Raw genomic sequence first — 24,785 nt, 5'->3', positions numbered from 1 at the left:
CGGCGTAAGGACCAGTATAGAAGGTTGCACACGTATGGGGATTGGAGATTTTATATTCTGTTATAAAATCTTATGTATTATGTTTCTTTTTTCTTTAATCTTTATATAGTGTTATGATCTTTAAACATAAACATAAGAAAAGTAAAGAATACTGTGTTTTTCACACGTAAGCGTATCTTAGTTAATATGTCAGTCAATCTTTTCATCAAAGGTTAAGTTTGTTTGCAATTTTCCCTTCTTAAATACTTTGAGTATTTCTCGGTCCTTTGTAAACCTGCTTGCTACTTACTATAAAACCACTGACTGACGGTATACGAAAGGCTTTAGATTAACTTCCCTGGTTTACCATAAAGTGTTATTAGATTTTTATATGAGAAAATTTCTCTGTAAACATCCACGATGAAATTTAATAGTTGCGTTCTTAGTTAGTTATGAGTAAAGTGGTTTTATAAATAACGAGAAAAATTGAAAAATATGTTATGATTTATACATGGTAAGTAGAGAGTAATGTAGGAAAGTTTGTAATATAATGAAGGTTTAAAAATTAATACCCCAAAAACAGTACATTTTGACGTTATAGAACTACGTTGTTACATCATGCTTCTAACTAATGAAACAAGGCCATCAATTTAAAATAAATTCTTTCAATCATTGCTTACATTAAAAAAAAAAACATGCAAAACTTTCAAAAATCATGAAAATAACCACACCATCTGTACACTCCGCAGGAGTATGACAAAACTAATTACAGTATAAATGCCTTACCATCGGATCGAATGCATTAGTATTAATTATGCAGAGTAAAAGCCTTTTATTGGTCAATTTAAAACAATCAGCTGTGACGTCTAGCCCCATGACAAAGACATGCAGGAACATCATTTAAACAATTTAAAAAGAACAATCAACCAGTACTCGTATATTTTTGAGTAATAAACAAATCACCTCTTCAACTCACCAATGAGTATTGTAGCACCGGTGTGTGTGTAGCGCGTAGCACACTGGTTACGGTGTAGCGTTGTCTACGGGTCGTGTTGCAGGCTGCGCGGCGCCGTGTTGCTCAGCCGCCGAGCCGCTCACCGAGCCGCCCGCCGAACACGAAGCTCGCTCACGCCTCCACACATAACCAGTGGGCACGCTACACGTTCCTAGATAACAAACATATTATGTATATCTAAACCTGTTTCAATTGACTAATACATTTTTGACACTTATTTTGTACCTCAAAGCGGCAAAAATCCTCACCCAGTTATGTTATTTTACACTTCAAGGAGTGGACTTTTATGGCGTCCAGTTCTTTTTATGATATTTGAGCAAAAATTAAAATATCCTCGGAAGACACAAAAGTTGTTTTAAATGAACATGAGCATACAATGCTCGGATTCAATCCATGTCTGCAAATGATGGCTACACTAATAATGAACTGCGGTCTATCGCATAAAATTCAGACACTTAGGATTTTATAATATTCATTCTTACTTTAAACTACTCGGTTAGGCTGTGGTCACCTCCGTTTAGTTAAGAAACTTTGAGGTCACGGATCGAATTAAATACTTTACAGGATGGGATACAATTAATAATAAAATAAATTATCTTTAAATTGCAGATAGCGCATGATTTTCTTTTGCCATATTGTGCACGTGATATTCGTGCAGAGGCTGTCGACCGCCCCCGGCAGAGGCCCGCACAATCTCGATATATAAACAAGGGAACCTTGGAATATCTCGGAAAATGCACAATCGCAGCTCGTTATTGACTTGCTGCACGAATTTTGATAGGCATCTGAAAATGTGTGGTCGGTTGGTCAAGCCGGTTCGTTACGAATGTTACCTACACGTAAGTTACTTGTTACCGGTATTCAGAGGCAGGTATTTGTGCAAACGCATGCTGAATTTTCGAAGAGAATGCTCCGGATTATATTTGGTTAGCGATTGTTTGTGACGTGGTAAGTTTAATCCAGGTTTCGATTTACGCTGATATTCGTACGGAGGCGAAGTGTCATGCGTGGGTAGCTTTAGAATGTATTTGTTGCGTACTTTATTGATTATTTATTGTTAACTATTTTAAATTTTACATTTATAAATGTTTGTAATACGGTAAAATAATATCCGCGTAACTCTCCCGATGTAGTATCGAGAAACGGGTGCACTGGGAAATTGTTTATGACCGCTAATTGTTACTCATTGACTAGAACACGATATACAAACTAATACTGTAAAGGTTATGCTATTATCATTAACGTAATCGTAGGGTTTGTGAGGGATGACATCTTGACGGACAGGAACTTTTTTATACACATAAGATGTAATTAATTCCACTTTTTACTTCTCAGTAAGTGTTGTGTGTTATAATCATATTTCCGAATTTCTACAAGGACTCCGATTTAACCGTATTTGTATACCTGATGCTCATACCAAAAAGTATTCGACCGAAAAACACTAAACCAAGGAAAAGGGTCGAAAGAAAGTCGTTCAGTTCAAGGAAGTTCTCTAAAATAGCTATCTCATAAAATACAACATAGCATATATCCGATAAATGGAACGTTTTCACGATGCAAAGATCCAAACTTTAGTAATTTTCTAGTTGTTTTGGAGATTAATCGAGTCAAAATTCAGTAATCAGTTGAATCGTTTTATTTTTAATCAATTTAAAAAACGACTCACAACAAATAATTTCATCCCAGTTTTGCGGGGGTGTTACAAACATTCGTCCCAGAAAAACCATTCGTAGATCACAAAAATGCTTGACCTTTACGGCGCTCAAACCCTCGATACGTCGCGCTAAGTGCACGGCGCACATTTAATAGCGCCATTGTGAAGTAAGTGCTGATAAATTGTCCCGGAAACATGTCGAGTAATCAGTGTTATTATTTAATTATGCATCGAGTTATTCTGACATTAAATTGCCTAATCATTTATATGATTCCCTTGTTAGTGATTACAGTTTTCCATCAAGTCACTTATTTCACATTTAGTTTATTTCATATCCATAGTTTGTTCCAGAATTAATTATAAATCTTCGTGGCTTTTTTTCGTACTGTGAAATTGTATCTCTCCAAAAAAAAACGGCTATTACTCTCCGTCCAAAGCGAAATGCTTGACAGGGTCAACCACTTCCCCAGACCAATCGTCCCTAATCACACACAGCATATATAAATCACAAGATCCTACGGACGTCAATTGTCAATTGATCTAAGATCGCAGACGACCGTTCATTAGGGCCGGGCTCAAGACGATACAGAATCAATGATACATACACAAGCATTTAAGAGCTCGGTATACTCGGTATAGGTTAGAACGACACGATGCGGTTAGCGATACGGAAGTGGGGCGTAGGTGTGGTGGGTGTCCCAATTACCCTGCCTACCTAACTTAATCGAATTCCCGTGTCGGACGGTCAAGACGGGCGCCGGCCCGGCCCGGACGGCGGGACGCTCGTCACGAGGACGGCTCTCTGTCAAGATGCTCGCCGTAATAATGTCCTCCTCCCATATAACTATATATTTCTGCATATATAGATTTCAGAAAAGATTTGTTTTGATAATTTGTATGTACATTTTATAGAAATGTATGACGGTAAGAGAAGAGTAATTTAGAGTAAATTAAAAAAATAAATATTTGTTAATATTTAATCTGTGGTCTCTGAATTGCAGTGTAAATAAATATGAGACAGAGAAAAGCGTCCAAAGCCCTAGAGTCAAATTTTTTTGAAAAAAAGTACACACATACTTAAATACATAAAACCTGAAAACATAAAAAATCCTGTTTTGGGCAGGGAGATAAAAAAAGTACAAATCAGAGAAGTAAAAAAATACTTCGATAGGTATGTACACTATAGGGTTTATGGGAACTGCATCGACTGTGATTATCGGCATCATATCAGCCCATAACCAGTGGCCTACATAGGGGCCACAGTACCCCTTGCAGGAGCCCACGAGAGCCTGCTGACCCTACCCCGCTCGGCCATAGTCGCAGACAATGTGAATAAGTAGGGAATAACAGAAATGACTAGACGGGAACAATAAATTTAAATACTAAGCGTAACAAAATGTAACGTAGTTTTATGAGAAATTAGGATAAAACAAGATTTATCCAAGCTTCAAAGAAACTTACAGGAGTAGGTAAAGGAATTCAGTTCTGAAAATTGAACTGTCAATCTCCCAAACTCACGACTACAACCCGAAAAAGCCTACATTCTAAATAACTCAAAAATAATATCCAGAAACAATTCCAAGTGTCCGAAATGTAACTTGAACATCAACGTATCATTAACCACACGAGCTGATGTATAAATAATGGCTATCCTGTCAATATTGACACGGAACTGAAGATGCAAATAAACTTCTCCCATAGAAAACCCATTACTCTTTTACCATTGAATCTAACCTACGAATAATTAAAAAGGTCAAAAAATTAACTTAGTACAACAAACGATCAATGTCTATGCACTTTTGACATTTACTCATATGGTAATTGTGAAGGTCAAGCTATCATTACTGTGTCTTTATTCATTACTTACTGTTATTACGTATTGATTATACATTCTGGGTAAAGACATGCTTATAAAATGATATTATCGGTAATACTTAATGCGAATGGGTAAGCCAAAGAACAGTTGAAGTATGACAATATGAGTATGAGCGAAGCGATCACTGTAATGATGTATTTTGTTAATACAATAATTTCATTACCAAATACTGAGACTGGACGCAAATGGAAGTTAAGACTCAAAACAAGGCATAAATAGCCCAGAACCATCATCGATGTCCGCCTTCAAAAATGAAACCACATTACAATTGATCCATTTGTTAAGGAGCTACGCGCCACAGACGAACACGTCAAACGTGTAACAAGTTAAGGCTGAGTCAATAAATTATCAGCTACCGTTGAAAATCATGCTGTCTCTGTCACGTTACTATAGGGTGTACAGATAGAAAAGCCAGGTGTCTTTGTGCATGTGATTTGTATCTTTGTAAAAACCCCCGCGGAACAAAGATTAAATACCTTATTGCGAGAGTCGTTATTTTTTTTCTAAAATGGCTGTAACTTGCTTGCACAAATGAGTTTCACATCGTGACCACTGATAGTTGTTTCGATTCCAAACATCGAAACATTAAGATTTATAATTCGTTAGTTCTTTCTTAAAAAAACTGTACTTTAATTATTTTAGTTCTAACATTTCGGCTCTCGTATCTACAGTTAAATAATATTGAAGATTATTATGCGTATTTTAGTGGGAATGTGGTTTGGCGGCGCCCGATTGCGTTTGTCATTCGCATGAATGTGTTCAATATTGTTCTATTATATTAATTAACGTGTTTAGGAATCGTAACATTATTAGTTATAACTTTGGATAATGAGCAACTAAGTAATAATTATTACAGTTGTCATGAACAGTATAATGTATATTTAGATGCGTCAACTTAATTATAGAACCATAAAGTTTAAAAAAATAACTTTCAATCGACGTAAAAGCTCAGATCTTAATATAACCTACACTGAAAAAACATAGTTACGACGGTATATCGACATCGTAAATTAGGAAACCCATCTTATTTCCCTTGTTCTTCTACCACTTAAAATTACATACAAACTCCGAAAGTCAAGTGTTCTCATAACCAAGCTTGACACACTTCCTATCACACCGGCTTACATGGTCACATTAAAATAATGACAAATACGTGAAAAGCTAGACAATCGAAGTACCAAATCGATTCGTGCCGAAGTATGGTCACCCCATTGTTATTCCCAACACGTGACTGTCGTGATTTGCTCCACGACTCGTGAGAGCTAAACGTGTGCGGGCCTACTACCTGTCTTGTCAAAACCACCACGTAACCCTCACATAGCCAGAGAACCTTAAAGGTTTCCACGTACAGTCGATTTTCCCGTAATTCGAAATATCTTTTAAGTTTGTGTTTGTGCTCACAGAGGCACGCGTGACGCAAGTCCGACAATAGGACAGCGCATTTGAGGTACCGAAGATTGTAATAGATTAGTTTAAGCGGGATTGGGTGCCATTGATTGGTATACCCCAAACGATTTGCAGGCATCTGACTAACGGACCATTGTTTACGTAATTGGTCTGAAATTATCCAAAAAATTAAAAGAAATTGCGTTTTATGCATTTTTTTCCCTTCTGTTTGTAAGAGAAGTTAAAATTGGAAAAATAAATATTATACCAGAATATGGCTTACTTTAAAAAATACAATATTTTGCTAGCAAATGCACAAAAAGCAGTTCAACGAAAATTGATCAACGTTCTTTTTATTGCCCGTATTCATATCCTATTGCATCTAAAGGTCGGAATTGCGTGAAACCACCGGACCACTTCATATAAATGTGCCACGTGAATACATAGTTAACGTGTTTAGCGTGTCTGTGCGTCACAGTGGAAAAGCGGCTTAACGTTCATCTTACCGCCGGACAGAGCATACATGGCGCGGCTCACAGGACCGGCGGCATCCAGATGATATTACTGATCAATTCTATAACCTTTATCTTCTTCTAATCGTATGAATTACAACTTGGTGTCAAAGATTCACCCACCCCTTGGTCCTTAGACGTGTCTTTTAAACCCTAGAAACATCATAGGGATGTCAGTTTTCCAATTTTAGCAAGTTACAATTTCTGAAACCAAAAATAAAAGAACAAACCGCATTTGAACGAAAATCGTAGTACCGTAACTAAGGATTTGGATATACCGGTTGAATAATCAAATTTCCTGTGATCAGAAAGCAAAATCCAAGGCTTTCTATTCTAGTTCGGGAATTGCATGCCATTATTGCGGAATACCCCTAACAGAATACACATCACGCCATAACGGAACAATGCAATTAGAGCCCGTTAGCATATTTATCCACTGCCCGATGGTTGCGTTAAAGATTTCGCTCTCCCTGGACCGGGAGGCCCGATATTCCAGGAAGGCTGACATAACACACATACCCTGGATAATTGAAGTACACGAACATGAACTATAGATGGACGGTTAAGAATAATCAGCAACGTGTACGTATGAAAAGGAATCGATTTATTTCAATCAAAAGAGTGATTAATAAATATGGATTGCAGCAAGCTGTATACATTCACAATATTAATCTGATGCGTATTTGGATCGCATTTATCGTACTTCGGTTAATCCCCAAGAGGTAAACGAGTTCGATTTTTTTACAACGTATGGGCCATAGTAATAGTTTCCAAAACCGAGAGTAAACAATTCCACATACATTCCAGGCTGGTGACAAAGGTAAAACTAGATAAAACCCTTTTGGATCTAACCTAAAAAGCGATATCAATTAGTAATCCGAAACTCGTCTATTTAAATAAACAACAAAAAATATAAAGGTAAAAGTGACGGGTGCGCCTATGACGCACGCACGGTCAAACACATAGTCAATAAAGTATTAGTTTATTGTGCCGCCGCCCTGGCAATCATTACCACTGTTAAACATTTGCTCTTTGCACACTTTACGAGTATTTGTACCCGTCAGCTTAATGTTTTTACTTTGTTCTCTATCACATGCAAATAACTAAGGCTGTAGGGCATTACTCTGGCCAGGATCTGACACAAACTTCAACAATAATTAATATCTATACTAATATATAAAGCTGAAGAGTTTGTTTGTTTGAACGCGCTAACCTCAGGAACTACAGGTTCAAATTGAAAAATTCTTGTCTTCAAAAGATCATTCATCGAGGAAGGTTTTAGGCTATATAACATCACGCTGCAACGAATGGGAGCGAAGATACAATGGAAAATGTGGCAAAAACGGGGAAAAGTATTCATCTTCGAGGGCTTCCGTTCAAAAATTCCCAACTTATATCTTCTAACCACGCGGATGAAGTCGGGGGCAACAGCTAGTTTCAAGATATAGGCTTTGATATTTCGTGTATTTTACCGGCCAATTCGAAGAGTGATTGTAAAAATATCTCTCCGTTTAAAATCCTTTGAGCTTGAACCAATAACTGCTAGATTGGGGTAAATGTTTACGTTGCTTTTACTTCCACAACGATGCCAGTTCTAGTCCCAAAAAACTTGAAATGGAAATGTCTAAAAAGTAATAGGATAAGTCTGTTTCGAAATATTTTTTCGTATTCTTTTGAGCTAGTTTTTACAATTTACAAAAGGATTGACTTGGCATTTCAGGTAATGGAACATTTTTGTATATTTCTCGGCGGCTCAACTAGGCGTGTGTATTTTGAGGCACTCTCTTAAGGCATATACCGCAGAAGCGCAGAGATTACTCCCGCCGTAAAAATACTTTTGACAGTTAAGCCATCGAAGCGAAACGTTTTCGAAGTACCATTCTATACTTAATGTGCTTTTACAAGTACATTAAGTTTCACTATATTATGGCAAATTAAGAGCGTAATACTAAAATTAAGAAAAATAGGTAGAAATCATTCAGACAGCGTCATTAGTGCAGGACGAGTGTACCTACGTTGTTACTTACCTCAATGTTTGTCGCGCGCGAGCCCTATACATAACTAGATTATAATTACAGGCATCAAGCAACGGGTTGAGCAGAAAAGTTAAACAAACCGGAAAATAGATCATCAAACTAGTTCCGCTTCAATCTGTTATGTAAGGAGATATAAATTTACATTTTTATATAATAATACCGGTACATATTGAAGCGCAATCAGGCGCAGTGGGAAGCAACGGGATTGATATATCTGTCCTTATCATATCTTTTAGTGTTGGATAGAGATAGTAATATGGAGGAAGTAAGGAGATGAGGGATGTAATGCCGGCAACTCAATATTATAAGTGAGGTACCTGCGTTAACGGAAATCGAAAACTGCTCCCTCGGCGTCTGGCGCGGCTCTGCGGATGACACGCGACCCGCCACGAGAGGCAGACCGACAACACCGGAGGAAACTCTATCTAACCATTACAATTATTGCCAATAGTAACGTGGTTTTACCTATTGACTATAATTCATGCTCTTTTTGGTATTATTATATCTTTAAGTAATGACCGCTTAAATTGTGTTTTAAGGTACCGTATACAAAAGTAAAATCGGAACCCTATAACTTAGACACCGCTATCAGTCAGTTTGTCCGCCCGTCCAACACCAGCCTGAATCTTATGAACCTTGATAACTAAACCTTTCTTAAACAATAAAAAACAAATTTAAGCAACGCGTTCATCATCTAACTAACCGATTTGTTTTTCTTTAGCCTTTATGTACGGAACCCTCTGTATTGCGATTTCGACTCGCCCTTGATTGGGAATTGAATTTCGCCCAAACTTGAACCTTGTTAACCTTTCGTCATTTTTGATAAACATCGTTCCTTGAACCTGTGACCCTATAATATAGAAGATATCCCAAAAAATATCAAAAATTAAAAAGTTAAATTATCATCTGGAAGCACTCATTCAAGTGACGTATAATTATATACATTTCATCGTCATAATTCATAAAATTATTTTATCACGATTATTATTATTGAAATGGTGATTCAAAACAAAATTTTCAATAGTAGGTACTTACCAAAGGAAGTTCAAAAAACCACTTCACCCGTTTTCTGTTGAAGTTCAACCGAAAGCCACGTATTGGTCTACTTAGTATCTGCAACAAAATGTTTTAAACCATTTGAAACAATGCTGGCTTATAAAATCAAAGTTTTAATTAATATTGCACTGGTTTTTGCATTTCCAGGAAGTTCGCTGAAAGTGTTGAATTAATATTTTAACATAAGATCGATCAGATGTCATTAGCCTAGACTCATTATTGAAATCGATACTTTTGTACTAAAGAATAAGCGAATAGTCCTCGATAGCCTCCAGATACAATTTTTATCTGATGCTTGAAACCAAAAATGTGGGGTTGCCAGTCTTGGGAAATGTATAAAACAGGTTTTGCGTAATAGCACATAACTTATCCACCGCGCGGAAAAGTATTATCTCTAGTTTCTTTTTTTCAAGTTTCCAATAACATCCCGTATGTAAGTACAAAAAATAATTGATTTGATAAATGCAAGTTTAATGGAAATAGGACAAGTCAACGACAACGATTGAATTGTAGTGGGTATCTTTGGATATGCCTGCTCGGTGGCATTTTAAGAATTTAAAACGTACATTTGCAATAGGCGGTGGTCTTCAGATACTGCTAATTATTAAAGAATGATGGCGTGATAAAAATTACAGAATATCGCGAGGGACGTTTGAGATGGAATAATTTGAAAAAAAAAACTTTTACAGCAGTATCTAACAAAAGCTAAAAAGTAATAAGAAAACATATTTATTTTGCCTTAAAGTTAAATTACATGTTCGTGTAAGTTATATTTTTATTGTAACGTAAAGTTGCAATTATAATGTGAACTAAATTGTCAGTATTTCTCTAGTACAGGATAAAAAGATCTTTAATTAATTAAATGAATACTTTTTTTTTCTTATAAATGCCAATCACAAACAAACAATTGATTCAATTAATATTCAAACCACGTCTCGTGTGAAAATAAAAGCAGATATTTATAATAAATACTTACTGATCTGCAACCATCAATTATAATGTGGACTAAACGCAGCTCAGACACCGATTCACCTGCGGAAAAGAAAATTATTTAAATAAGTAATAAATTACACACTTCTGAATGGTCATAATATTATAGTGTAACGAAGAAGCAGCTGCATCATTTTATTGAGGTATAGGCGTGACGTCACGGGCTGATTTTGTTTGCTCATTTACTTTGGATATATTTTTACATGTTACGGAACAAAAATCATAACGTCACTCAATTTGCAGACGCATAATTCTAATAGCATGAACAACGTTCGTCGTTTACAACACACATATGTATAAACCGGCCTAGAGAAATCCCTCGTTGTTCCCGCATTCGATTCCCCCCAAGGCTACTCGATGCCCGCGATTACTAGCAGAAACCCGCGCTCCAAAGCGTAAAATACCAAATTCAGGAGTACCGATCCTATTGGCGCGAGGTTACACTTTCCACCCTCCCATTGGTTGTTGATAAACTGATATAATTTAAAATATTGTCACTTGACGACGGTTTTCGCCTTATTGCAATTTACTTTCGTGGGGAAGATTATTTAATTTTCTCCGACCTCCTGATACATTAATAAACAGATATTGGATGGTCTCGACTCGATCTTTTCATGTTGATATTTATTTGCGGTACTAAATAAAATTAAATAGTCTTACGTAGAATAAATACATAACATACTCATATACCTAAACATGTTAATTTGTTATCGATGTGTCTTTAAGTTCAGTATGTTGAAAAAAAAAATCGTTAAAGCACTAGTTTAGAATATGTGGTGTTTGAAAACTGAATAGAAAAACTTACTTTATACCAATTACCGGCTGCAGGGCAAAGGCGTTCTCTCATACAGACAACGGACTAGCGTTGATTGCCGCTTGCTCAAAGCGGTGATAAACCTCTTTACATTTACCTAGCATTAGACAAAGTCTTTAGATACATTTCTGTTCGTTGTGCTAAATACTTATGTGACCGGCTTCTTATCCACAGGTTATGAGAATTGAAGCCATTTAAAATATATAACTAGCTTTAGAGGTTCTCTACTTGGTGCAGGCCCGTCATGTCCATAGTTCGTCCCCTCGCCTTGCCTAGATTGAACTCATTTTGATTTCAGTCTGTGACAAAAAAATAAGGTATAACTTTCAATGCGTGTCCCACTGTATGTGTAATGGATGTCACTACTTTATATATAGTAAATAGCGAATAGCCACTAGGTACGGTATTAATCAAATAGTATTAACTGAAACAATTATGGCGAGAGCTTGGCCCACCAACTGTGCCGTGTAATTAAACTATTTCCTAATTAGTTCCTTAACTAGATTGATTCAGGATCCTCAGGAGTATGAAGCCAGATCGATTAACAGGTAATCGATGTAAGTACATACGTAATACCTGAATTAAGTACCTACATAATTAACTATGGTTCTGAAGATTCAATTGAGTTCATGATGTATCAACTATACTTAATGCAATTTACATCAAACGCTGAAAAGAACTTTAACTCCAAAATAAGGACACCTTTAAGCTAAGACGTAATAGCTGCTCGCCTGGATACTGGTTATATCAGCGAAAACATGACCCTCTTTTAAGGAAGTCGGTTGAAATACGCTTAATACGGATAACAGTGTTAACTACCTTCATACCAAATTTCATCTAAATCGGTCCAGCCGTTAAGGTGTGAAGAGGTAACAAACATACATACAAACACACTCATAATATACTTTCGCATGTATAATATTAGTGTTTAAACAATGAAGCATTTGATTTGCACATTTGATATAAAATAATATACACAATATGTCTCTGTTACAATATCTTGTGTAAACAGCAAATAATCCTGTTAGAGATACTAATTGGCAATAGATAAGCGATGGGATTTGATTTGTTTGCTTGAGGAGCCCTTTAGAGATGCCAGAGCTTAGAGCATCAGCTGAGAGCTCTTGAAGAATTACTGTTGCTAAGTATTCTACAGCTCGTGATGTAACCGTCATGGAAGCGAGCGAGACGGCGCTATCCAAAGTGCAGCTTGCCATCTCCCTTCCACAGCCCCATGAGTCTTGCTGTAGGAGCTCGTGGTAGGCGTTCTGATCTCACTAAATAATTAGCGCTGATTGTTATACAGCGACTAGGGAGGTCTGCGGGCCTTCCGCGCGGATATTACGAGGTGGTTACGCCCTTTCCGTCCTGACTTATAAGCAAGACTGACGCCCCCAGACCCTGCCTAGCTACTCTAAGACTTTAAGATTGATATGTTATAAATATTGGATATTCAGGTCAATTAAACTAAAAATAAACAATTTTGTTAGAAAACGTAAGGAAATCATGCAAAAATTGACTATTGACTGATTGGTTTTTTAAATACCACTTCCGAGACTTACATATTTTTTTAAGAAATCCATTGTTCCACAGTTAAAATTTCGGTTCATATTAGTACAAGTAAAGATTATCTAATGAAAATGTTGTATGATAAGAACATTTCTATGCACAAAAGCGTTTTTAAATATGAGCTTTTTTTAAGAAATTTCTATATAATCTTTCGTAGCAATTACCTACCGGAAATTTTCGAAATTTGTTAAGTTTTTAAGATCAAGACAAAAATATCGAGTGCTATGCTAAGCGAGAAAATAGATTAACATGTCTAACAAGAAAATTAGACGTGACTGTTACTTTATTGATTTAATTTCAAATCCAATATTTTTTATTCTACAAATACATTAAATGAATTGAACCTGTCTTGAATCCGACTGGAAGCCCACACGTTTAGGATCGCTTTGCGACTAAATCTCGCGGTTTTATTGTGTGTATTATTTCACGAGCCTCGGGCGACCAATTACATACCTCTCAGGCAATCTGACTTTATAGATGTTACGCACGGAAGCCGGCGACCTTGGGACACTGCTGAGAGGACACTTACTAACTGTCAGCGTAATGAATTAGAACATTTATCATCAGATCTTTACAAAAAACTTCGTTAAAGCTTGTGTCTTAGTTAAAAATAAAAATGAAACCCTTTTTTCGTGTTTCAAAATTCTTAATATTAAAGCACACAAGGAGGGTTTAGAAGTAAGAAAATACCAAACCACAATAAATTACAGGCTTTTATATAATACAAGATAGCACCGAAAATGTGTTGTACGTTATTTGAATGTACAATCAAAGTATAGACGGCATCAATCTAAATAAATGCAGTCTCCTCCCACCCGCGCTATTCACGATATCCAAACTTGGTACTTGTAAGCAAGCTTTCAATTTGAACAATGTTTAATTAGGCCCAGCCATCGATTGCGCGAACAATGTTTGGCGTTACGTACGGCGAACACCGCATCGCACGTTCCTCAATCAATCGGATGAGATGAGAGTTATCTTTCTATAACTAGGTACCTAATATGTGAGCTCTAATCACCAGGCAATTCAATCTACCAAAGGTTTATCTATACGCAGCTGTACGTTTCGGCAATCTAAGAAGGAAATGGCTTTGATTTATTTATAGTGATGGCGAATTAAGGGGTTTGAAGAAAAATGAAAAGAATCCCTACATTTCTTTATTAAATTTTTTGACGCAAAAGAAGAGTTAGTTTTTGTAGTATGTTAAAGTCTTCCACAGCTTTATTACGCTACATAACGGTTATCAAAGAAACCCTTATCGGGGGTAAATTTTAATAATTAGCTACGATTTTTATTCCATTTTGGGCTACAGGTTTTTTCATACCGCGACACCTTAACTTGGTATCACCGCCACTGCCTGGGCGGGTCTAAAATTATTTTGAACTTTCACGAATTTATGACTAATATGAAGGGTTCCAGATTTTCTAAACTAAATTAAGACACTAATTCGCTCTCCAAAATGTCGTAGACTATTCCTAGTGCAGCCATAACACAAGGGTTGTGTAAAAACAAGTCGCAGAAACAGTTGTGCGACAATCGCGCGACGCCCGTCGGCCGGACTTCTCTAAGCAATAATTGTAGGGAGAAATAATAACGTCGGCGCAGCGCGGCCCGTATCCGCTTGCAATAAAAATGTAAAACGCGACCGATAAGCGACTACGCGGAAGGCTCAAATGTGAAACGGTAGTGATGCGACAGAGTTCGCCAAGTTTTTATCGATGTCGAAGTTAGATAATTGATTTATGTGGTGAGTTTTACTGTGATTGTTTTATGGCAACAAAAGATATAGTCTACCTCTACTATTCTAACGAAACTCTTAAAGGCATATGAAAGGATAAAAAATAGTCAAGTTGCGCCGAGTGAAGACGGCAAAACGAGAACGCTCGCAGCGTATTTTTGATTGATTTTGTATTATATTTCCGGAGTGAGCGGTGATGCGAGACGCAATAGTAATTAAGGTAATAGGTATATATGCCATCCATACTATAAACACGATTTAAACACAATTTAAACACGTTTTAAGGAAAAGTGGAAAAATTCTGTGTACAATAAAAAAACAAGGTAACAAAAAAATATCGACACAACAAACAAACATGCCCAGCCCTATAACGTGAACTGTTTGAGTTTTTATGTCCGGATCAAACCGCTAGGTATTTTGTCATACAAAATATAAATGTAGCATACTTCCTTCCTTCATTGGTGGGTTATCTCAATGATTAATTGTGGGCCTCGCGCCGGTATGCCTGGCTTTCAACGAGCTAGACAAATAAGAACAATATTAGCTGGAATACCGGGCGCGCTTGGAATAAGTGGCGTGTTTTATACGTACCTACTACGTGCCGCTTTAAATACTCGAACCAATGTGAATTTGTTACTTTATACGTCAACACTTTTAATGACTTTTCAACCCTAGAAGTTATGACGTATGGTGTTAATGAAGTATAGAGTATTAATAGAATTTTTGATTATCCAGAATGAAAAGTATGATTTAGTTTTCAACAAAACCTCCTTAGACAGCTAGAAAGAGTTCGCACTCTACCTGCACTCATCGCCGGTCGAACAAAATCGTTAACATATAAAACATCTAATTCGAGTCGTTCCAAACAAAACGCTGGGTTAATATCAAGGCGAGCGAAGCTACCGACTTGCAAGCCATTATTACACTCCACAATCAAATTGTAAGTAATTTCAATAAATATGGCTACTGCAGCCCCGCTATACTTACGGAGCCCTTTATATAGGGTACTAATAAACAGTTAGGAATCACGAGAAAGCTGATCGATCTTCAAATTGATATGTTTATTATGACTTTCTCACGATCCGCGAATAGACTAGACTTTTATAGTTTTTTACTTTTAGTGCAAGATAGTGCGCTGTCTTTTTGTATTGTTTGTTCACGGGGATGCTTCGAGCTGGATTCGACTTTAAGTAATCTTTCGTGTGAGTTAGCTCATTTACAGATTTCTAAACTCAGTTTGAAAATGTAAGAAACTCAAGGGTTCTCACGTTATAGGTACGAAAAAACAAGCACTGCTTTGTCAAGACCCTTGTAGTAAATACTAACAAATATTGTTTTTCACTAAGTCTCAGATGGCCCACGTTTCACTCCATATAATTTAATAATACCCAGTTAGATGGTTTGTAATTTTCCCGATCGCCCGTGTCTAAAGTCGAAAGCAATTTCTGAATGATTTTGTTAATATTTTTTTAGGCTTTGATTTAGTGCAATTTATGCTTAAAACTTAATATGCATAATTTATGTTTTTTGGGTTTGAAGTTTCTGCCTGGGAATGTTCTTCTGCAGAGGTTATTATATTACACAATTACTCGTATTCGATGTTACATATTTATGATTGCAGAATTAGTATCCAGAAAAAAAAAAAATTGACATCTACCATCAAGTCACGCCTGCTACTACTATTTGTAAATATTTAAGAAAAAAAATCTATTTACTAAACATTCATTAAAGTCGCAGAGACTAATAATCTAACGGCGTCCGATGAAAAAATATGAAGAAAATTTTGACACTTCGAGGCTACATTCGACGCCGCGTTCCAACTCAATGTTTAAAGAGTACTATAGCTGAGCTGAAACACTATCCATACAATATGACGATATTAAAAAACGGAAACAACAGTTCAAAAGGGGAAACAGTTACATTAAGTTAAGCGTCTGTAGCTGCGATCAAATTCAACTCGAGTAACATCGAAACAAAGAAGCGATAACATTAAAGTTATTGTATTCACTGCACTCGGTAATTGCAGTAATATTGTACCTCAGCGTTAGAGCATGAATCGTAATAAGTGTTACATCACATCTGCATATACTTTCAACCAACTTGACATTTCATATTCAATTTTATGCGAATTCAATAAATACTCAATAAGCATTTAGCCCAAAAATCTACATTTATTCACACTTACATACAGGGCACTTGATACACTCGCGGTTTGCCTTCAATCACAATAAAGCACATTGCGCGAAAACTTACTGAACAAGAGTACAACATGACAGTATTCGTCATGTAATCTAAGTGCACTCGTACGTCCATCAGTTGACCCCTCATCAGGGGTCAGCTGATCTGATTTCACGCCCCAGTTGTCGCTGGAGGAGGCTCGCGGACGCACCAGCCTTGTTCCATTCATACCCAAACTACAAGCAGCTTACACAAACGACATGTTTATTATTACTATTATCTCGTATCCCCTCGACACTCAAAACTGATATTACAACTGTCACGTTTCGATAAATCTGAATATCAAATAACTTAATCAAAATTGCTTGCATTTTAATCCTTCTTTTAAAAGGAAATTAATTTGCAGTTGCATTCATGTCTATAGAACGAATTGCAACAAACTGTTCGTGCAGGTCTGTTGCGAATTTTCGTATTAATAGTTTGTGCTCTTTTATTTGACCATAACAACCGGTCAATTTCAATTGTTTTGAATTAAACTGACAGGGAGCGCAACAATGTAAGCACGTAAGCTGATAGCTTTGGTAACTCAATGGTAAGAATTTTCTATTTTAAGAACACCGCTTTAGTTTTATTTTAAATATTGGAATAATAATTCAAAAAAGTAATTACAGAAAAATAAAGTAATGATGCTCACGCTTCTGTTTGGCCCCAAGTCCCACAGCAGTCGGAAAGTATTCGCGACGACGATTTTGTTTACTCAAAACTTTGTACATACAAACGACTTCAAATGAAAAATACTAGTAAGCCAAACTAAGGCTTGTTGATTTTTATGGGATGATCAAATAACAGCTATTTTACGTTGAAAAATAATCAAGAATATCGATTTATACAGTCCGAAGTTCTGAGGTTACTAACTTAAAAAGGTAAACAACAACAGACGAATAGAGAACATTCTTTTTGATAAAATCGCTTGAAAAAAACTTACCTTAGTTTTCTGAAATTCAGCAAATATCGCTCTAAATCAGTGTACACAGAGAAATATACCATTAAGCAACGTGATCAATGTCAGTTTCATTATGTCGTAGAGAATTCTAATTTCATAAACGATCTCACAATGAAGAAAGGGTAAAAGTCGTCACCGTAAGATTGCAAAAGATCATATTTTCGATACTCCTCGCTTGCAGTAGCGCCTCGCTCATTTTAATACATAATAATTTGTGGTGGGTATCGGCTACCGAAACAAAAAGTACAAAGTCAGGGCCATATTATATTTTTATAATTCTTAATAAGGGAGTTGGTTCGCTCGCGGCCCTCGCTCAGGTCCCGATCGACGTGAAATTGATCTTTATACGGCCAAAGAGGCGGAATAATATTTATATATCTGTAATAGTTTGAGTGCTAATGTCTTTTGACGTATGTTGTATGATAATTGAGCTTTACTTTCTGTGTTTTTGCATCGTATCGATAGCGGTGTTGGTAATTATGATTGATTTAGTAATGTTTAACCGTTCGTCCATCACGAATATTACAGACAGATTTTAGTAACAACTGTAGCTTTCACTGCATGTTTATGTCAATTCAATGGTTCGACTAATTAAGCGGGCACTAAACACGTAATTAACCTTTGTAGTGGAAAGTACGTCAACGTGTAAACATTTGAAAGCACAGCGGGAGTCTCGCGGTAACGCGGGCTGTGACGTCATTGGTTGTGAATTATGCGCGACTAGCTAAGCCCGCGGTTTCGCGCGCGGTCCTTCGTCGTCCTGCGAAGCGCGCTGTTATAATGTTACTTTCTAAAAATTGTTTTTTTAATCTAACTTTACATAAAAACGAATATACAGCCTCTTTAGCTTTGTAAATAGTATTTAGTACTTAGTAGTGAAAATTAGGACTTACACAAAAAAACATTAGGTATTAACTCTGCACTTTACTTGAGTTTAAACGTCAATTACATAATCATCCTTGGCGAAAGCAGTGTAATTAGTTAACATTTTTATTAAATGTATTGAAAGATAATGTGCGTTTAGAATTTTCAAAAATCATAAAATGGCAGCAAGCTTCTCTACTAGATCGTTTTTTTTTCACAGTTTATGTTTAGTAATTATATAACATATTTAATCAAAGAAAACAAATAAACGGGTTTTAAATATTAGAAATCTTCAAAATTTCCAATGGAAACACGTCTTGCCCGAAAATTCATATTATATTACACTCGTATTTTAAGACATTGTGCAATAACGTAACGGTAATTCATGATACATGGAAATTGAAGCAATAGTTACCAATAAATAACTCTCTGAAAACACAGCCCGACGACATTTGGAAGTGCAGCCAGGAGGCGCAGTCCCGCGCTTTTCTATTTTCCAAATCATAGAAACATCGCGCGAGCTTCTATTTGTTCAAATCAAATGTTTTCCTTCAATAAAACCTATATCGTATGTGTTTACACACGAATATGGTTCCCAGACAGATGTTTGAGAGCACAATTTCACAAAACTATAAAATGAAAAGTACTTTTATGTTTGCTAAAGTTCTAAGATTCTGTTAGGAATCACTCGAGAATTGATGATACTTTATTTCATTTTGTATTGTCTTAACATTAGCACTTAGTAGCACTTCTAGATGGTAGCAGAATATTTAATAATCTATACTAATATAAAAAGCTGAAGAGTTTGTTTGAATGCGCTAATCTCAGGAACTACTGGTTCGATTTGAAAAATGATTTTTGTGTTGAATAGACCATTTATCAAGGAAGGCTATAGGTTATATAACATCACGCTGCGACTAATAGGAGCGAAGATATAATGGAAAATGTGGAAAAGACGGGGAAAATTCTAACCACGTGGACGAAGTCGAGGGCAACAGCTAGTAAAATATAAAATAAATGATTATTCCAGAATTAGAAACTGTATCGCCTTTCAGCAGGCAGTTACTCTCGAATAAAAAAGCACAAAACAATAATTATGTGCTCGTTAGAGACAAAATTGCAGAAGTTACTAATATTTTTATATTAAAACTATAATAAAAACAGCTGAAAGTGAATTATACACCCGTAAGTATAAAAAGAGTAGCATTCCATTGCTGCACTGTGTTAATAGGCAGGCTTTTCAACATATCAAAATTGTATGCTACCGCAGGGGGAAAAGCTAAAATACTACAGGCCGAGGTAGGAATTTTCGAATACATTGGCTACATGTTTCGCTTCAGACAATACAGCACTGGTACTTAAGACATGGCAATTTCATTTATGAAAATATACGTAACAGACAGGATTATTTAGTCCTCGCAACCAGTCCGTCACGCTTCAAGAGTTCATATTATGGAGACCAGAGGGCTCACCGATGCATAAACACTGAGTCCCATCAGAAGGGCTTTCTGCGCATGCGTTCGTCGAACCCTTGCGCACAGGATGCATCCTTGCTCATATAGGAATGGTATCATCAAAATGCTTCATGTAGTTTAGTTTTACATTACAACGATTTGGAAACATTCAAAAATTAAGAACAAGTGTTGCAACGTTTGTAAAGGATTTGTAACAATTCAAATGAAGACGATAAAATATATATCGCCATGCACTTCTCATTCGTGAAACAAAGAGAGGCAGCGACAAACAATCGCCGCTCGAATAAGAACACAACACATTGAGTTTCCCAGGCTATCGCGATAACAACATTCCGCAGAATCTAGACTTGCCTTGGGAAGTAGACGCCTTGCCAAACCATTTTGACATCAAATCGAATCAGCCTGAGGCGTGGACACAGCTTCGAAGACTTAGGCAAGGACCAAGAGTTATGTGGGAAAGTAACTTTGTCATCTGTCAAATAACAAAAAAAATACAAAATAATAAGTTAAGTTACACTTTTGGCCTGAATCAATAGGATTACTGAAAGTTATCCAAATTACTCCCCATATCTCTTAACAAGATATTTAACAACAAACGCAAAGTAAAAACAAAGCAGTCAATGAGGCAGTCTCTACGCTCAATCAGCTAAAATAGTTCACTTAACAGGCTCATTGTTCACGATTTCATATCGTAAACACAAAATATAATAAAAAACTGCAATAATATCTACTCAGTCAATTAGGCCCATGATGTAAATACATGTCACACAATAACACATCTTATTTCTTGAGGGTCACGTTTTAAATCCGATTGTAACGGTTGAGGTTCACTGGCGCACACAGTTACAGCAACCTCTCATTGCGACCGCTTTGACATCAATCAAGCCGCGATTTGAACTCAAATATGTATTATTTGCGCTGATATTTATGAGATAGAATTACACGGTACAGACAGCCGATAGGCGCGCGGCCATACACGTCGCTCGGTGTGTCGGGGGTAGGCAGGCCGAGTGGTAATGTGGGCACTGATAAAACGCGTTTTCCTAATGTTGCACGGTATTTTAAAGGACAGTCTGTAAAAGATGTGAAGCCTATTGAATTCAGGCAGATAAATGAAATAATTGTATTACTTATATCATTAAGACAATACTGCGAAAAACAAGAGACTAAAATAAAATATATTTGTCCTATCGATAACACAATTACACAGTATTACACAGCGTGCGCAGAAGGAAGCACAGCACGGTGGTGCTCCGGTCGGTCCGTGACAGACTGGGGTTAATTATTTAAAAGGGTTCCATACTGCAGATTAATAGGAAAGCTGACACGACCGGAGGGCTGAATAGCATCAGGAAGAGCTCTGAAAGGCCATTACACAGACACTATTTCAAAGGAAACAAAGCAAATAGAAGATATCAAATGTGTCACCAGCGAAAAATACGTAGGTACAGGTACATATAGTGCTGATGTTTTCAGGACTCTAGGAATATCTAACATTGTCGTCGAACAAAACGAATCAGGGACTGTCATTTTCTTAAGAAATGACGTCCATGACGTAACGAAAAATGCGTCTTAGCTTTACATAAGGACATAGCCATATATATTGATATAGCAAGGCAATATTTGTTGTATTCAATCAGAGAGGAGTTGTTTTCACAAGTTTGAGTATTGAGTCTTAAATTTCAGGAATAATGAGCATGGGTAGATTTTACCTTTATTAAGGGCACAACTACAGGATTAGAAAGTACTGATTATAAATACGACATCCTGTCGACACAAAATATCTTAGCCACTACCGAAAAAACATAACATGAACATCGATTGAAATGAAAACGATTTTGACAACCCCAAAATGTTTAACAACAAATTCACAATTACATCTCGACGGGAGGTAAAAACAGTTAAAAATGAAAAATATTTAAACAACCTATTAGAGGCCCGCGGAGAACGCCCTGTGGTATCCCGAGGGTCTTGGCGCTCGGCGACTGCTCAATGCTATACGCTCAGCGGGGTTGCCTGCTAGCAAATCGTATAAAATTTTGGTTTTTAGGCGTGGTGGGTATTCACTCACCCTTGAAATTATGTTATCGAGAACAGAAATTAGATTCGCGAATGAGTTTTCGTTTATTGATACAACTGCCGACGTTTTCTCGACGTAGAGTGTTGGAAACTTATAGTTTAAATGTTTCGAGAGTAGTTTACTACTTAGTGATAGTTACATACAACTTAAAAACTTCATAGCAAAACTCAAAAGGATACGACAAAGGGTCACAACTGGTAACAAATATTATTAATTATCCTCTGTATTAATAAGAAGTCGGAAATACAATAGGTACTGTTACTTTCAGACTGGAGATATAGTAATTTAGTTATACAATTAATTAGAAAAAACGACTGCAAGGCTCTTGAATAAAACTAGAAAAAGAAATAATAAAGTTCTTGCGGACACCTGCTACGATAGCCCAAACGTGTCCGTCTTAGTAGTTCATCGGTCACATGAGTCTTAGTTCTCTTAGAGAATTTAAATCGTATCGGTCTATTAATGGACCCTGCCTTAGTAGATGTTTACGACCTTAAGATGATTCAAGATACCCTTGTTTCGCCCATCCAAGCAACAAAGAATAAAAAATAAATATTTCTAAAGCATGGCTTCGCAATCTGCACGTTCAAAGGCCTGTCATTATATATCGGTATTTATTAAAACGCATAATACAATTTTACCGTCAAAACTGAATTTATTTATTGTAAAAGCCACGATCAGGCTCTCGCAACGTATAATTTTAAACGTATTAAGTGAAGTTAAAGGCAAACCATTTAATATTATGTATATTGTTGGTAACAATAAATATTACCATGACGGACAGACAGACTTGACTAGTTAAATAATAATAGTGAGGCCCAGAGGTATCTCTGGATGTGCAACTATATTATAGTCGCGTACTATTATTATTGTTCTGGAGTATGAGACAGAAAGTTATGAATACTTACATGACGACTGTTAGACTGAATGGTTACAAAATACGCATTGAGCCGAACTCGAACAATGGAGAACTAGGCTCAAAAAGAATGAAGATGACTTGTATACGTGCACATTGTATTGCACATTCTCGATATAAAAACCCACAAACTAAAATAACCTCGGAAGTCCGGAAGTCCCTTCCGAAAATCCTATTTTTTATAGAAATTTAATAAAGTCAAATAATTTACGCTTAAACACTATTTTACTTCTACTAATAATACATTTCAAAATTTCTATAACGCTGTGCCGCAACAAATCAGTGATAAGTCACCTATCATAGGTACTTGATCCTTTTCTCACAGAATGTAACTGTTACAAGCTGTGGCCCAATTCTAGCATTTATGTCTCATGTTCATCTTTCTCTGCAATTAAACTTGGAGCCACTCTTGAAATGACTACAAAATAGTTATTTATTTCAAAATATTGGTAAATGTCTGAAGAACCTACATTCGTCTTTACTCTAAATAATGCCGCCAAACTCATTGATAAGTAGGAACAGAAAACCTATAGGAACAATTTCAAATGTTTATCCTATTCGTTCCGTTTACAAAAGCTGCTTTAATATAACTAGTAAGAAAAGTCTTACTAGTTGTATAATGAACCTGTAGAGCTACTGGGACTTCGGACCAAATGATACAGCTAGCGCCATCTATGAAACACAAACGGAATCATTTAGTAAAGAGGCTTGCTTGCGGCCTTCGGATCACCTCGAGTCGCTGCGACCAAAGGGGTGGCCTAACAATAAGTATTATGAACCAATATTTATCTACCTTAATTCCTCTGAGTATTTTATGCACTATCGCCATTATATTTCCAAACGAAAAGAAACGGTCTGTGAACTGATTTGTTTGAGAAAATGCTTAATTATCACTACCATGCAACAGTTTTAGTTGATATTGACCTGGTTAATAGGTAGGTACCACATGATGTCTTCAAATGAGCATGTGCGATCAGCTGAATTTAGCTATCAATATCCAAAATTAAACGTATATCACATCTCTTCGGCTATAGAAAATTACATAAATTCTACCACTTCCGATGCAACAAGTACCTATTGCCAATACTTTATTTAGTGAAAGTTAATAATATAATTGTATAACGTGGTCTTTTCTTTTGTTGTCAGTCGTTTCTCCTGTTAAAACAATTGCGATCAAAGTCTTACGACTAAAACATACCAGGGCACAGTGAGCAAGTTAGCAGTCACGATCTACACTAAACTAAATTGTTAGTTTAGTTTATTATTACTGACTTATATGGATTTATAGTTATGTGAAAAAGGTACACCCGTGGAACTATAATCAGTTACACAGAAAGCTTGATTGATGCACAATAATTGTGACGTTGGAATGTCTGCGCATCAACGCTGTCTGCAAATGCATTGAGATATTTATTTATTTAATCTGTCTTATAAGAGGATTTAATCTTTCATTTCATAACAGGTTGTCCTGATGAAATACTGAAGGATAAGGTACCTACTATTGATCATTCCCAGTTAAATACATCCTAACTGTTGTGATATCCTAATATTTCGTTTTGTTTGGTGTGGTTGGGCAAGTAGAAGAACTAAAACTCTGTCAAGCCAAAATCCTCCTCTGCACTGTAAACTAGAAGCCACAAAAAA

General features: G+C 36.4%; 1 protein-coding gene across 1 annotated transcript in view; it reads right to left on the bottom strand.

Moving 5' to 3' along the window:
• The window catches only part of LOC113504132 (protein bric-a-brac 1-like), a 218,046-nt gene that overhangs the window by 190,770 nt on the left and 2,491 nt on the right, over nt 1-24,785 (bottom strand). The window contains exons 2-4 of the mRNA XM_026886278.1: nt 10,491-10,546; nt 9,494-9,571; nt 956-1,145 (exon numbers count right to left, since the gene is read on the bottom strand). The gene's annotated coding sequence lies outside the window, so the exon portion shown is untranslated. The remainder of the gene's footprint in view (nt 1-955; nt 1,146-9,493; nt 9,572-10,490; nt 10,547-24,785) is intronic.

The sequence above is a fragment of the Trichoplusia ni genome, chromosome 21 (assembly GCF_003590095.1).
Source record: "Trichoplusia ni isolate ovarian cell line Hi5 chromosome 21, tn1, whole genome shotgun sequence".
Lineage (NCBI taxonomy): Eukaryota > Metazoa > Arthropoda > Insecta > Lepidoptera > Noctuidae > Trichoplusia > Trichoplusia ni.
This window is presented reverse-complemented; position numbering and strand designations above follow the sequence as displayed.